The sequence below is a fragment of the Bos javanicus genome, chromosome 13 (assembly GCF_032452875.1).
Source record: "Bos javanicus breed banteng chromosome 13, ARS-OSU_banteng_1.0, whole genome shotgun sequence".
In the NCBI taxonomy this organism is placed as follows: Eukaryota; Metazoa; Chordata; class Mammalia; order Artiodactyla; family Bovidae; genus Bos; species Bos javanicus.
In genome coordinates, this window is record NC_083880.1 from 24,598,508 (window position 1) to 24,614,175 (window position 15,668).

General features: G+C 40.2%; 1 long non-coding RNA gene across 3 annotated transcripts in view; it reads left to right on the forward strand.

The window, feature by feature from the left end:
* The window catches only part of LOC133259052 (uncharacterized), a 129,670-nt gene extending 120,936 nt beyond the window's left edge, over positions 1 to 8,734 (forward strand). For all 3 annotated transcript variants that reach the window (XR_009740248.1, XR_009740250.1, XR_009740249.1), the window contains 3 exons: positions 977 to 1,030; positions 3,325 to 3,424; positions 8,394 to 8,734. This is a non-coding gene — a long non-coding RNA (uncharacterized LOC133259052). The remainder of the gene's footprint in view (positions 1 to 976; positions 1,031 to 3,324; positions 3,425 to 8,393) is intronic.
* Positions 8,735 to 15,668: the final 6,934 nt, after the last annotated feature.

The window sequence follows — 15,668 nt, forward strand, 5'->3', positions numbered from 1 at the left end:
TTTCCATTCTTTGTTTTAGAAGGTGTAATTTTTTTGGTTCCTCTTCTTTCTATCCTCACGCCCCCCACCCCAGCTTCCACACCTCTACTCCCCTCCTGCTCCCTCTCCTCTGCTTCCTCTTCATTCAGCTTAAGTCATACCTTGTTCCTTAATGCCTCGATCAAGTACACCTTTCTCTGTAAATCTCATGACACCCCTCCCCCCTACTCTGGAAGTGAGTGCTATCTTTCTGACATTCTTCTACTTTTTATGTATGTTATTTTTATAGTATTATCACATATTTACTCTTGTATCATAATTATTTATGTGCATGTTTTGTCCCCTCTGCTACAGTGCAAGTTCCTTTAGCCCAGAGACCACGATTAATTTCTCTTTGTGTTCATCTGCCTTGCGAGATAGAAATGGACACATAACCATAGCTGAGAGGTATTTTGGCAGCAACATGACTGAACTTTTAGGTAGTTGTATGGGTCTTCTGGAGCAAAGGTATCATAAATACTGTAATAACAGCTTATATTATGTTAATATTTTAAGACATTTTTAGATGGGACAAATGGAATCTACAAAGAGGGATGGTATTCATAGGTGAAAGACTATTGAAATTATTTATGAAAATATTTTCTCCTTTTTCAGGAAACATCATTTATGAAGTAATAGCCAAGTTTTCACAAGTATAGAATATGGAAAGGAAGTAATAGCCAAGTTTTCACAAGTATAGAATAATATAAAGGAAAGAATATGGAAATCACCATTGATCTATGTTACCCTGCTCATGAATTCGACCATTAGCAGCAATAATTGTGGAATTTAGAACATACTATATGTTACATAAGTACCACATTACTTTATATTTGTGATTGTTTTATTTTTGCTTGTAATATGGGATAAAGTCACTAAAATCCTTCCAATATTCTGCATTGGAAATTGCTTCTAATTCTGTTTCTCAAGTGGATTTCTCTTCATTTCTTTATTACAGCTTTTTCTGTATTTTTCTCTATTGGAAAAGTTTTCCAGCTACTAGACCTACAGGGTAGGTAGAAAATTTGATGAAAATTTATGAAAGCTTGATGACCTTTAGAGATCTTGCCTTGAAATTTCCTTTTGTTTTTTAAATGTTTGGTGTTAAATGGTTCCGAGGGAGCTGCACTGTGTAGCTACCCAAAAGTTCAATGTAACACACTCAAGTTAACTGCTTCAGAGGTGTACATCCAAAAGAGAATGATTGATAGAAAAGATGCAACTGTTAATGAAGGCCAATAGGAAGCTAGCTGCAATTCCAAATTTCTCATTTCCCTGATGGTGTCTGGGGCCACCTCACACCTTCTCCCTGGAACCATTTGAATTCCTTCTGTGGTTCCTTCTGAGAGATCATAGCTCTGATCTCCCCTAGCCTCAGCTTCGTACATGGGTGTTGCCCTCATGAAACCATAGACCAAAACTGGATACTGTCTCTTGGTTGGGCTCTTCCAGAGATCCCTTGGGATTATCAGTGGGTCTTTAAGGGAGTACAGGAAGAGAGGTAGGTGCAGACAGCAGTCCTAGGTCTGGGCCTCATGGCAAATAGGAACATTTTCCATATATAACATCATTCTGGTGGCTGACCCAGAAGAAGCGCATCTGCTTTTTGCAGTGACTTCCAACCACTTTTGATCCTTCAGTGGTCAAAAAAAATAGAGCATGTCCCCAATATATATATTTTCAATGTATGCAAAAATAGAAATGAAGAAGCAATGAGATAAATAAATAAGTGCAAATAAGAGCTCTACTATTTCCTTCTAATGTCACAATGGATCATCTTACAGACCCCACCTTGGGCATCACTGCTTGCGTGGTGATCCGTTCTTCCATGGTGAAGGGTGTCTCAGCCACCATGTGTCTCTTCGGCTGCTCCTGGGCTAAGAGCTAATATCTCTCGATGTCATGGTTCCTCCTACCATAGCTGTGTGTCTCTCTACTTTGCCTCCTTTAGTGCCCATTCACTCTGGATGCATCATACAAACTCTTTTAAGTAAGACTTTGGCTTTCAATGCAGGGGGCCCAGGTTCGATCTGTGGTTGGGGAGCTAAGATCCCACATGTCTTGCAACCAAAAAAAAACCCAAAAACTGAAAAACCATAAAACAGAAGCAGTATTGTAACAAATTCAATAAAAGCTTTAAAAAAAGAAACAGGTTCACTACTCTGTGTGGAACTCTTCTCTGGGCAGATCTTTCCTGCTAGGCCCCAAGAGGACCGCTGACCAGCTTAGATAGCTTTGTGGAATTGGGAGTTTGGCCATGGTGAAGCCATCTACAGCCTGGGTTATAGATCTATGATTATAAATCCTGATGCAATTCTTCCTTTCTTGTTTGGTCTGCAGCTTCAAACAACCCCCAACCCATCAACTGCAGAGCCACAATTTGTGTATGATGCCCACTAAGGGGACGCCCCCCCTACTTCTCCCGATGTCCCCAGTAAAGAAACACTCTTTCAATCCACTTTTTGTTAATAGAAATCCCTTCCCCTGGGAAGGAAATACAAGTTTTCAGGATAATCTGGCACATCTCAGGGTGAGTCCTCTTGGCATACTTAACCCTTCTCCAGGAGGTATAAGGGTGAACCTTTGCCTACCTTTCCCTCCTCGTTGAGAATTTTAGATCTAGGACCACCTGATAGCAAGAATTTTTCTGGGTCTTCTTTTTTCCCAGAGCCTACGGATATTTGTCCAAACTGCATCCATGCCACAGGGCTCAAGGTGTATACATGTGCTGTGTGTCCTGGAGAAGATGAGGCTGCTTCCGGCTCTGCTCCGTCTGTGTGATGCAGGGAGCATGGGGCTAAGAGCCTGCAGCCGGCCTGCTGGGGTCCATGGTCCAGGGTCAGCCACACATTTGTGCCGTGATGTTAACACTTATCTCTTTGTGCATTGGTTTCCTTCTCTGTGAAATGGCAATAATAATAGAACTTGCCTCATAGGATTATTGTGAATTAAGGTACAAATGCTGAGACTTCCCTGGTGGTTCAGCAGTAAAGATTCTGCCCTTCCAATGTAGGGGGTGCAAGTTCTGTCTCTGGCTGGGTAACTAAGATCCCACATGTCCCATGGCCAAAAATTTTTTTTAAAAGCCCAAATCAAACAAACAAAAAACCTCTGTGCCTGTGGTGATAGTTGCACAACTGTGTAAATATACCAAAATTCACTGAATTGTGCAAGTCAAGCAAGTGAATTGTATGGTATTTAAATTATAACTCAATAAAAAATTTAAAACAGATACAAATGCTTATTACAGTTAGCATTCAATAAATTCCTAAGGGGAATAATAGCCTTTGTGTGGTTTTTTTCCAGACTATGAGGGCTTATTGGACTTCTCGCTGAAACCACCAAAGATGAACAAAGCGGATGGATGGACTTAGTTACTTGTAAAACACAGGAATAGCAAACTGGGGTAGGCCTTGTTCACTGCTCTGTCTTCAGTTCCGAACCCTATCCCTGGTACAATGTAGACATTCAATAAATATTAGTTATTGGTCTAGAAAATGTTAGGAGATACACTTACATAAAAGTAAGTATTCTTTAACGGATTTTAATAAATTTTTCTCTGCTGAAAGAAAATGCATTGATGCTAATAGACTCTGGGAATGTGTAAGGGTCATTTCCATTTATTGACTGCCTCCCTCTCCCCCAGCCAGATATGTTACATAATACACATAAAATCCTCAGAGGTAGGTATTAGTGATCACATTTCACCAATGGGAAACTGAACTTCACACAGTTTGTGACCTTCATGAGGGTGACAGGGCTCTACGTGACAGAAAGGGGATGTGAATCCAAGCTACACAGATGGCTCTGAAGTCAGAGACTTTTCTGCTGATTTATTTCCCAGTGGTGAGGACAGCTCAGAGGAAGAGCTGCTCTCTAGTGCCTCAAGCATCCAGAACTTTGAGATGAAGAGCCAGTCACTCTGGGATATAGGGTCCTCATGCTTCCTAGATATGTCATGTAATCCACCCACCATCATTGAGTTCCTAAACTGGTCATCAGAAACTGATGTTTATCCAATCAGAATTAAGAGGCAGACAAATTTCTACACTAAATTCAAGTGCTTGATGAACTTTTCACCATAGGCTTGTCTTGTTTGATATTTCTTATCCTAAAAAATGCAGAATTTAGTTGATACATCACACAAGAAGGATCAAAACTCAGAGATGTAAAATATATATTGGGGAGCCAGGAGAAAACTGCAGAGAGTATAGAATGGGGTGGTTAATTTCAGGCTTTCATTAGCATCTGCAAAAAAAAAAAAAAAGTTAATGCCTACTTACCTTCAAACCAAAGGGGAGTTTGCAGGAAGCATTATTTAATGTTTTTAAAAAATAGGGTTTTAAATAATTAAGATAAATGCTAAAAATAGCTAAGCAATAAAACCCTTTTAAATATTTTACCAAAGTATATTGCTCACATGCCTTATATTCAGACTGTGTCCTCATTTGGATATTTCATGTTTCTACAGTTTACTTTGTATATCAGTAATCAAAATTAAATAGTGTCTATACCTAATTACATTGATCATTTTTCGCACACTGCAAAGAGAATGGAAATCTTGGAAATAAATGCTCTTGCTTGGAATGAATTCTCTCTGAAATAATACACTGATGAGTGATTTGTTGAGATAATATGATATAAGTGGTTGCCACTGGAATTAATTAGGCTTCCCTGATAACTCAGTTGGTAAAGAATCTGCCTGCAATATGAGAGACCTGGGTTCAATCCCTGGGTTGGGAAGATCCCCTGAAGGGAATGGCTACCCACTACAGTATTCTGGCCTAGAGAATTCCATGGACTGTATAGCCCATGGGGTCACAAGGAGTCAGACACAACTGAGCAAATTTCACTTCACTTCACTTCACTGGAATTAATGGGATGAAATGAAACTGGAAAATTTGGGATGAATATCCAGAAAATAGAAGGTTTTAAACTTTTAGACTGTGTGAACTTCTTCTTGGGGAATAGGTAAAAGTTCTGGGTATTTATATTAAGCCCCAACACCAATATAAGACTATTCGGCAGGAAAGATTTCAGCCTTTCTAAATACCACTCAAGAGTATTATGAAGCATCTAAGTCCCTTAGATCCCAAGCAGGTAAGACTTTGATATCTCTGATAAAAAAACATTGAATTTTAATGTACCACAAGTAATTATTATAATTTCCTTTAGAAGTATAAATTGTCTGACTGTATCTACTTCGAGGGAAGTGGAAAGTATTAGTCCCTCAGTCACGTCTGACTCTTTGCAACCCCATGGACTGTAGCCTGCTAGCCTCCTCTGTCCATGGGATTCTTCAGGCAAGAATACTTGAGTGGGTTGCCATTTCCTTCTCCAGAGGATCTTACCAACCCAGGCAACCCAGGGATCAAACCTGGATCTCCTGCATTGCGGCAGATTCTTTACCGCCTGAGCCACCAAGGAAGATTTTTTTTTTTTCTTGAGAAACTATGATCTGATCTGTGTGGGGCTGTAGAGCTGAAGGCAAGAACTTGACCTCTCTGGGTGAATTTGTTCAAGGATCTCTTGAGAATCCTTAAGGCACAGAAACACAAACACCTCCAACCTGGATTCAGTGCGGTCTTATTCAACTCATAGGGCGTCTCTCTGGACTTCTCTAAGTTCCCAGTGGTCCTAATGAGCAATCAAGACTGAGAACCACTGCCAGAAGAAGAAGTGAAGTCACTCAGCGTGTCCAACTTTTTGCGACCCTATGAACTATAGCCTGCCAGGCTCTTCTGTCCATGGGATTTTCCAGGCAAGAATACTGGAGTAGGTTGCCATTTCCTTCTGTTTCTTGCCTGCAGTACAAACCTGAGTCTACTCTCCTGGTTCTCTCGAGCCTTAGATTACTGCTTCTGCACTTTTGCCTGAACTCACGGAAAATGATGTCTACGATACCTCTACCAAGGTTCTTAACTGTGATGGTTAATTGTATGTGTCAACATGACTGGACCATGGGTGCCCAGGTTAGTCATTGTTTGTGGCTGTGTCTGTGAGGGTATTTCTGGATGAGCTTAACGTTTGAATCAGTGGACTCACTACAGTGGACTGCCCTCCCCAAGTGGTTGGGGATCATCTAATCTGTTGAGAACAAAAGGCAGAGGAAGGAGAAATTTGTTGCTCCCCCATATTTTCCCCCTGCCTCACTGATTGAGCTGGGACGTGACATTTCATCTTCTTTTGCCCTCAGACTAGGATTAATAGCGTTGACTCACCTGATTCTCGGGCCTTTTGATTTGGACTGAATTATACCTCTGGCTTTCCTGGATCGCCAGCTTGCAGACATCAGACACGTGGAATTTATTAGCCTAAATAATTGCATGAGCCAATTCCTCTATCTATCTATCTATCTCCTATTGGTTCTGTATCTCTGGACAACCCTCACTAATACACTAAGACTTTTTAATTCATCGACTCCTTGGAGAATCAAGTAAAAGCAATAAACCTTCTCCCAAGAAAACACACTTTATCTTGGAAGCAACTGAAACACGTTTTAGAACCCCATAACCCCACCTCTAAAAACCTAGATTAAAGTCCCTATCTTATCTAGATAACACCTGAAACCAGATGCCCCTATTCTTATCTATCTGGAGTTGTTACCTCTGAAGCCTGTGCCTGAGCCAGACAGGGACTAGGAAATTGTCCTGTCCTTTCCCAAAGAAGCAAGAGACACCTCTAGTAAAGCCCAATGCTGAACTCTGCTGGTGGGGCTGTTCAAAAATTATTTAGAACCCTAGCGGTACACACACAAGAATATAATTCAAAACCTGAGCAGAGGTCCAGCAATGCAAACCTCTAAAAGTTACATACAAATGCCCTGGGATGATTTGCTTTGCTTTCATGCATTGGAGAAGGAAATGGCAGCCCACTCCAGTGTTCTTGCCTGGCGAACCCCAGGGACAGGGAAGTCGGACATGACTGAAGTGATTTAGCAGCAGCAGCGGCAGTCCAGTATTAACAGCAGAGCAGATGGGATTGGCTTGAGTGGCCTCGGCCCTGCAGCTGAGAATGGATGGACACTATAGAGACCACTGTACGAACAATCATGACATCAACACTCATTCTTTCTGGTTGTCCTGTGGCAGCTCTGGGGCATGCCACATCAACTGCAGGACCACCCACCATGTACTTTTGGGGTTCATGACCCCACTGTGATGTCCACATCTCTAAAACAGTGGTCATCATTTATCAGGAAGCTCAACGTCTGCACCTATTTTCAAGCATTTTTTCATTGTTTCTCCATTATTAAAGGGTTTAATTTTTCATCTAAAATGTAAGAAACTACATAATTCACATATACAGATTTGTCTCATAAACACAGTTTAGTATTGAGCAAGATACATTTGAAACTAGATTGTTTGCTTTATAAATTGCTTAATACAGAAATGTCATTTGAATCATAGCTCCTCCAAGTATTATCTAAAAATTTTTTTCCCACTGAAAGGGGAAAAGAGAAAGAAGCAATGTCATCTTTAGTGCAAGTTAAGGAAATGCTCAGCAGTCCATTTATTCGAAGCATTTTGTTTTGTTTGTTTTTTGGTCTATGTTTCTACTTGGCAACACTCAAAGTGAGAAAATCCAGGTGAAATAAATGATAATCTAAAAAAAAAAATACTGTCTCGAAAAGATAAAATTTGTTTAGATCATGAACTATAGTAGATAGTGTAAAGCAGGTAAATATCAACACTTTCCAAAAGGTGATAAGTTACTTTATGAGTGATTCTGCAAAACCTGTAAGTAACAGATAATTACTATTTTAAACTGTTGTAAAGTATTAAGAAAGAAAAGCTCTCTCATTTACTCTGTATACCTAGCATAATTCTGCTGTAAAAATTGGACAGGCATAGTGAATGGAGCAGGACACTATGATCTTTTTGCTTCCCCATGTCCTCAGCCTGCCTTTTGTCTGTGGAAAAACTTTAGCCAAAGAATAAGTTTAATTAGAGCACTGAGAAAATGCAGAAACCAAAGAAACAGTTCAACAAGATTAAATAATATTAGTTTATTAAGCATAGTCAAGGACCTTTTGGAGCAGGTAATGGCAACCCACTCCAGTACTCTTGCCTGGAAAATCCCATGGACGGAGGAGCCTGGTGGGTTGCAGTCCACGGGGTCGCTGGGAGTCGGTCGCGATCGAGCGACTTCACTTTCACTTTTCACTTTCATGCCTTGGAGAAGGAAATGGCAACCCACTCCAGTGTTCTTGCCTGGAGAATCTCAGGGACGGGGGAGCCTGGTGGGCTGCCATCTATGGGGTTGCACAGAGTCCGACACGACTGAAGCGGCTTAGCAGCAGCAGCAAGGACGTTTAGTTCCTCCTCAAGGGTTTAGACAACATTCTGAGCCATATCCTATGAGCTGTCTTGTAGGTACTGAAACCCCCACATGATGACCAGACTGTAGCCATGACATAAGCTGCCACAATTCTGAGACCTGGCCTCAAAGAAATGGGAACAAACTGACTCTGGAACTGAAGATTAACTGTACCTAATCGAATCAAGATGACACTGACCAGACTCTTGCAGCACCAATTTCAAGATGATTGCCAGAGCCGACTGTGCTCTTTCTGCATGAAGCCCCATCCCTTCCTCCCTCCCTCCATAAAAGGTCTTGCCCACTGATTGTCAGTGTGGAGGAGTTGGCCTTTGTCAGGAGCCCCCTGCCCCCAGGCTGTTGTCCTCTGAAATAAAGCAAACTTTCCTTTCCACCAGCTCGCCTCTTCTTTGGCTTTAGAGTGGCGAGCAGCTGGACCCCACTCTGTTTTTGGCTCCTTCCGCGAGACTCCTGTGCTCTCGCGACACCTGGTTTCTGGGGTTTTCCTAGAGTAGAGCCACCAGGACGACGCTCCTGGATGGCTTTGAGGAACCGCTGCTGGAGGCTACCTGACCCTGAGAGAAAGATTTTGGAGGGGCGGGTGTTTCTAGCAGCTGCTGAAACCATTTGTTTCGGGGAATCTTCTCTGTTTCCCCTCTGCTCGGCACTGGCTGTCAACGTAGGCTTTTCCTCGGTGGAACATGAGCCTGGACGAACAGACGAGCTCCAAGACCCGGTAAGTCCCACTGGTGTGCACCCGGGCTAACTTCTCCTTTGAGCACAAAGTGCTATTTGGGCATTTTGCCAATTGGTTCTGACGTGCCTGACGTTGAGGACCTTTTGTGTTAGGGGTGTCTTTGTTTGGGACTCTGTATCGGTCATTATCTTGTTGGATTTGTGATGATTCTGTCTTCTGGTGTGTGCGTATATATTCCATTTGTGTGACTGATATTATCTTTTATAAATTAATTTTTATTGGAGTACAGTTGCTTTACAATGTTGTGTAAGTTTTTTGCCTTACAGCAAAGTGAATCAGCTATACATTTACATTTATCCCCTCCCTTTTCGATTTCTTTCCCATTGAGGTCACCACAGAACATTGAGTATCCTGTGTTATAAGGTAAGTTCTCATTAGTTATCTAGTATCAATAGTGTATATGTGTCGATTGCAATCTCCTAATCCCCCCCACCCCCGCCTTGGTGTCCATATATTTGTTCTCTACCGTCCGTGTGTCTATTTCTGCTTCTCTAATAAGATCATCTGTACTTTTTTCTATGCATTAAAATATGACATTAGTTTTTCTCTCTCCTCCCAAAACAATGCTTTATTCATTTTCTCTAAAAGTAAGGATTTTTTCCTATAATTTTGGCAACCTACTTCTTGATCATCTCTCCATATGAAAATGATTTTCTAATTACTTTTTTTAAACTGGAGGGTGAAGAAGGCAATGGCACCCCACTCCAGTTCTCTTGCCTGGAAAGTCCCATGGACGGAGGAGCCTGGTGGGCTGCAGTCCATGGGGTCGAGAAGAGTCAGACATGACTGAGTGACTTCACTTTCACTTTTCACTTTCATGCATTGGAGAAGGAAATGGCAATCCACTCCAGTGTTCTTGCCTGGAGAATCCCAGGGACTTCGGAGCCTGATGGGCCGCCGTCTATGGGGTTGCACAGTTGGACACGACTGAAGTGACTTAGCAAACTGGAGGCTTATTGCTTTATAATGTTGTGTTGGTTTCTGCTGTACAACAACACAAATCAATCATACTATATACATCTCCTCCCTCTTGAGCCTCCCTTCCATTCCCCCCATCCGACACCTCTTGGTTTCACAGAGTGCCAGGCTGAGCTCTTTGTGTTGTACAGCAGCTTCCCACCAGCTGTCTATTTATACGTGGTCATGTGTATGTGTCAATGCTACTATCTCTGCTCCCACCTGCTGTGGTCCCAAGTCCCTTCTCTATGTCTGTGTCTCCATTCCTTTCCTGCAAATAGGTTCATCAGTACCATCTTTCTAGATTCCATATTATGCATTAATATACAATATTTGTTTTTCTCTTTCTGACTTATTTCACTGTATGACACTCTCTAGTTCCACGTGATTGGTATCTTTATTGTCTTTTGTAAAATGGGAAATTCAGATTCAATTCATTAGAAAAATTTTAGTTATGCGATTATGACTGAAAAAAAAGAAAGATAATTAAAAAAAAAACTTTTTACTTTGTATTGAGGTTTAGTTGATTAACAATGTTGTAACAGTTTCAGGTGAACAGTGAAGGGACTCAACCATACGTATACATGTATTTATTCTCCCCCAAAGTCTTGTCCCATCCAGGCTGCCACATAACATTGAGCAGAGTTCCCTGTGCTGTACAGTAGGTCCTTGTTGGTTATCTATTTAAAATATAGCAGTGAAAGAATTTTTTAAAACATAATATGACAATGGTATTCTTTAGACTCCAGAAAAAAAGAATGGTTAAGATGAAACTCTTTTGAAATTCCAAAACTAGTTCTTTTTGCATATGCAGTTAGAGGAAGCTAGCTTGATAAAATACTCTTTTAAGAATGCTGAGGCTTAGAGAACAAAAGCATGTCTAGGAAATAAGTTAACTCTTATCATGTCCTTGAAATACAAACACAGCCCACTTTGCCTGAGACTTCAGCTTTGGGTTAATTAGTAGAATTTCAAAAGGTGTTTGGGTTTATTGTACCATATTAAAGAGTAAGTATACTATGAGAAAAATGCAAGTTTTTAGAGGTTATAAAATATGTGCCTAAGTTTACCAATCAGTAAATACTGGTATAACACTTTAGTTACTTATTTTCTGGTTTTGTTAAGGCTTTTAAGGGTTAAAAATTGTAATCTGTAATTAAAACTACTAAAAATGATAAGGGAAACATTCCAATGTGTAAAGCAAGTAGGGCATGTGTTGTCGGCGAGAGAAGATATAAAGAATGGAGATATTTTTGTTGAGGAAAAATGATGATAATAATTTTGTCCTGGAGCTGGTTATTTCTAGGTGGGGAAAAATAAAGGACAAATTATATGGATACAAAAAGTAATAAAACATTTGTGGAAAAAGGGAACTTTGAGAAAAGAATTTTGTACTCTGTCAGGAGTGATTAAGATTAGGTTGGATTTAATTTGGTAAATGAGTGTTATTAATAGTAAGCTGATTGAAAACTGGAATTTGGTTTTCTTTCTCTCTGTTAAGAGAACAAAACTTCCCTGGAATAAAGAGCTGCTTTTGATAACAGATTGTAAGTTTCTTTCTCTAGCTGACTTTGAATATTCCAAATGGCCCTTAGTGTCTCAAAAGAAATATTTTTATGGTTCAAAATGTTTATTTATTGTTTTTACTGTGATAATATATGCATACAATTTGCTATTTTGACCATTATCACATGTACAGTTCAGTGGCTGTAGGCACATTTACATTGTTGTGCAGCCGTCACCACAATCTATCCATCTCCAAAACACTTTTGTCAGCCCAAAGTGAGACTCTCACCCATTAAACAATAACCTTCCATTCCCTCCCCCTAGCCTGTGACACTCACCATTCTATTTTCCATCTCGGAAGAAATATTAAAGTAACTAGAATTATTTGGTATGTTAAACTATATAGAAAATATTTGATAACTTTCAGGTCATACTGCTGAAGTGGGTAAGAAATTTAAAGAATGTTAATGGAAATCTATTGTTTTGCCTCAAGTTATATTTTTTAACCCAATGTTCAGGATTGATGTGTATCACTGCTGGCTTTATGTTTACTGCTAAAATTGTGTGTACAATGTTTGTGTGACAATTGGGTATAAGTGATAAAATGTATGGCCTATAAAATGTTTCTCCATAAGCATACCTCTGTATTTGTTTACTGTGTCTTAGTTTTAGTTTTACCCCAGCGTGGATGACTAGGTCAATATATAAGCAAAAAATAAGCCTAGCACTGAGGGACATGAATGGACCTAGAAAAGGCAACTGAACCACTCTAAGAATGCCGGGAAAATATAATGATTATTGATGCTTTCTATGAAAAGATCTGCCATTAAAAGGGGGAAATTATGCAAGAAATTTTCAAATATTGTGTTATGAGGAAGTCATTCTGGCTTATTCATGATATAAGTTGAACTTTAGGTTAACCAAAAACATCCTGTTTATGGCCTAATAAACATGCATTGTGCACGTGTGCTCAGTCACTCAGTTGTATCTGACTCTGTGGCCTGCCAGGCTGCCCATGGAATTTCTCAGGTAAGAATACTGGAGTGGGTTGCCATTTCCTACTCCAGGGGATCTTCCTTACTCAGGGATCAAACTTGCATCTCTTGCATCTTGTGCATTGGCAGGCAGATTCTTTACCACTGAGCCACCTGGGAAGCCCTCAACATACATTGTACATCTGCTTTAACCATTAAGGTTAAAAAACCCTAACACGTTTAAAGAATAATATAAAGATGCATTTGATTATTATCTTCATTGTAATATCTCTGTTGTCCAATTGCTAAGTCCTGTCTGACTCTTTGCAACACTATGGACTTCAGTATACCAGGCTCCTTTGTCCTTCCCTGTGTCCTGGAGTTTGCTCAGATTCATGTCCATTGAGTTGGTGATGCCATCCAGCCATCTCATCCTCTGCTGCCCCCTTCTCCAGTTGCCTTCAATCTTTCCCAGCATCAGGGTCTTTTCAAATGAGTCACCTTTGGCATCAGGTGGTTAAAGTTTTGGAGCTTCAGCATCAGGCCTTCCAATGAATATTCAGGGTTGATTACCTTTAGGATTGGCTAGTTTGATCTCTTTGCAGTACAGTATGTCCAGCTACTATGACAAAGTACCTGGTAAAAGAGAGAGGTAATATTTTCAAAATACAAAATATTGATGCTAAGCTTGGAACTTGAGATTATTTCCAGTTCTGTATCCGTTCCCCAAATTAGGCAGGAATATACCCTTCTTCACCAGGAAGTTGCTAGAGTGATTGTCATCCCATTCCTTCCAAGAGCTGGAGATAATTTGAACAGAAATGGAACTAAAACTGGGTTCCTCTGCCAAGTTTATGACTACCCTCTCTATCCAAAACTTTGTCCCCTTTCTTTTTCTGTACCTGTCCTTCCTCAAGACTGAGAAGTACCAGAGAAAAGGGGGGACTGAAATGGAGCAGAACCCTATAGTCCTCTATGTCCTCAGCCTACCTTTTGTCTGTGGAAAAACTTTAGCCATAGAATAAGTTTAATCAAAGCAGTGAAAATGCAGAAACAGAAGAAAACAGTCCAAAAAGACTAAATAATACTTTAGTCATTAAGCATAATCAAGGACCTTGAGTCCATTTCCAAGGGCAATAGATAATATTCTGTGCCACATCCTTTGAACTGTCTTATAGAGACTAAAACCCCCACCAGGTGGAAGAAGTTAACTACGTGATGACCAGACTGCAGCCATGACATAAGCTGCCACAATTCCCAGAGCTAATTTCAAAGAAAGGGAACAAACTGACCCTGGGACTGCAGATTAACTGTACTTAAAACAATCAAGATGACACTGATCAGAGGGTAGCTCAGCTGATAAAGAATCCACCTGCAATGCAGGAGACCCCAGTTCGATTTCTGGATCAGGAAGATCCCCTGGAGAAGGAATAGACTACCCACTCCAGTATTCTTGGGTTTCCCCTGGTGGCTCAGATGATAAAGAATCTGCCTGCCATGTGGGAGACCTAGATTTGATCCCTGGGTTGGGAAGATCCCCTGGAGGAGGGCATGGCAACCACTCCAGTATTCTTGCCTGGAGAATCCCCACAGACAGAGGAGCCTGGCAGGCTATGGTCCATGGGGTTGCAGAGTCAGACACAACTGAGCAACTAAGCATGAAACAAGATTACACTGATCAGATCACTGTAGAACCAATTTCAAGATGACTATCAGAGCTGACTGTGCTGTTTCTACATGTAGCCCCCTCCCTTCACCTATAAAAGCTCACTGATCTTCAGTGGGAGGAAGTCAGCCTTTGGACAGGCATCCATGTCCCTCTCCCCTCCCTTGGGTGACAGTCCACCAAACTTCCCTTTCCACCAAGCTTGCCTTTTTATTGGCTTTCAAGTGACAAGCATCTGGACCCCAATTTACAGTAAAAATAGCACTCTAATAATGGGAAAGTGAAAGTCACTCAGTTGTGTCCGACTCTTTGTGACCCCATGAATTCTCCAGGCCAGAATATTGGAGTGGGTAGCCTTTCCCTTCTCCCAGGGATGTTCCCAACCCAGGGATTGAACCCAAGTCTCCCACACGGCAAGCGGATTCTTTACCAGTTGAGCCATAAGGGAAGTTCAAGAATACTGGAGTGGATAGCCTGTGCCTTCTCCAGTGGATCTTCCCAACCCAGGAATTGAACTGGGGTCTCCTGCATTGCAGGTGGATTCTTTACGAACTGAGCTATCAGGGAAGCCCCAAATAAAGGGAAATTATAGTCCAATTTGAATATATAGATGCAAGTACATAAATAAAATATTGAGAAATCAAATCTAATGATATTTGAGAAATACTTGATGCTCAATAGATTTCATCTCACGAATAGAGAGGTGGTTAACATCAGGGTACCTATTAGTCTAATTCACAATATTAACAAATGAGAGAAACCAAATTCAATCCTCAATCATGATAATGATTATTAAAAACACTTGTTATGAAAAGAATAGAAAGGGACTTTCTTATGTCCCTCAAATAAACCTGATGATGAAACATTAAAAGCTATTTCCACTGTAATTGGCAAAATGACAAGGATAGCTACTGTGACTATTATTATTCAACATTTTATGGAAGTTCTAATTATTGAAATAAATCAAGAAAAAATCAAGTAATGATCTGGAAAACTATTAGGACTTATATGAGAATTAACGAGTGAAGTTGGAAACAACATGCAAAATTGATAGCATCTACCATTACCACTTAGAAAATGTAGTAACTAATACAGTGCCATTTATAATTTGCAACTCATTTATAAAATACCTAATATGAAATGTCAGAATTATATAAATAAACAGACAAAAAATTTATATCAATCAAGACATATACATACCCCCTGGATGGAAATATCCAACATTATAAAGACATCACATCTACCTACCACAAATTCATTGATTAATTAAATATAACACCAATCAAAATGCCATAAGAATTTCTATTAGAAATCTGAAGCTTATTCTGAATATCACATGAAATAGAAAAGGCACAAGAACAGAAAAGACATTTATAAAAAAGAGGAACAAGGAAAGGGATGGAAAAAAATACCATAAAGCTATAATAAATTAAACAGTGAGACAGTGGCATGGATATAGACATAGCAATCA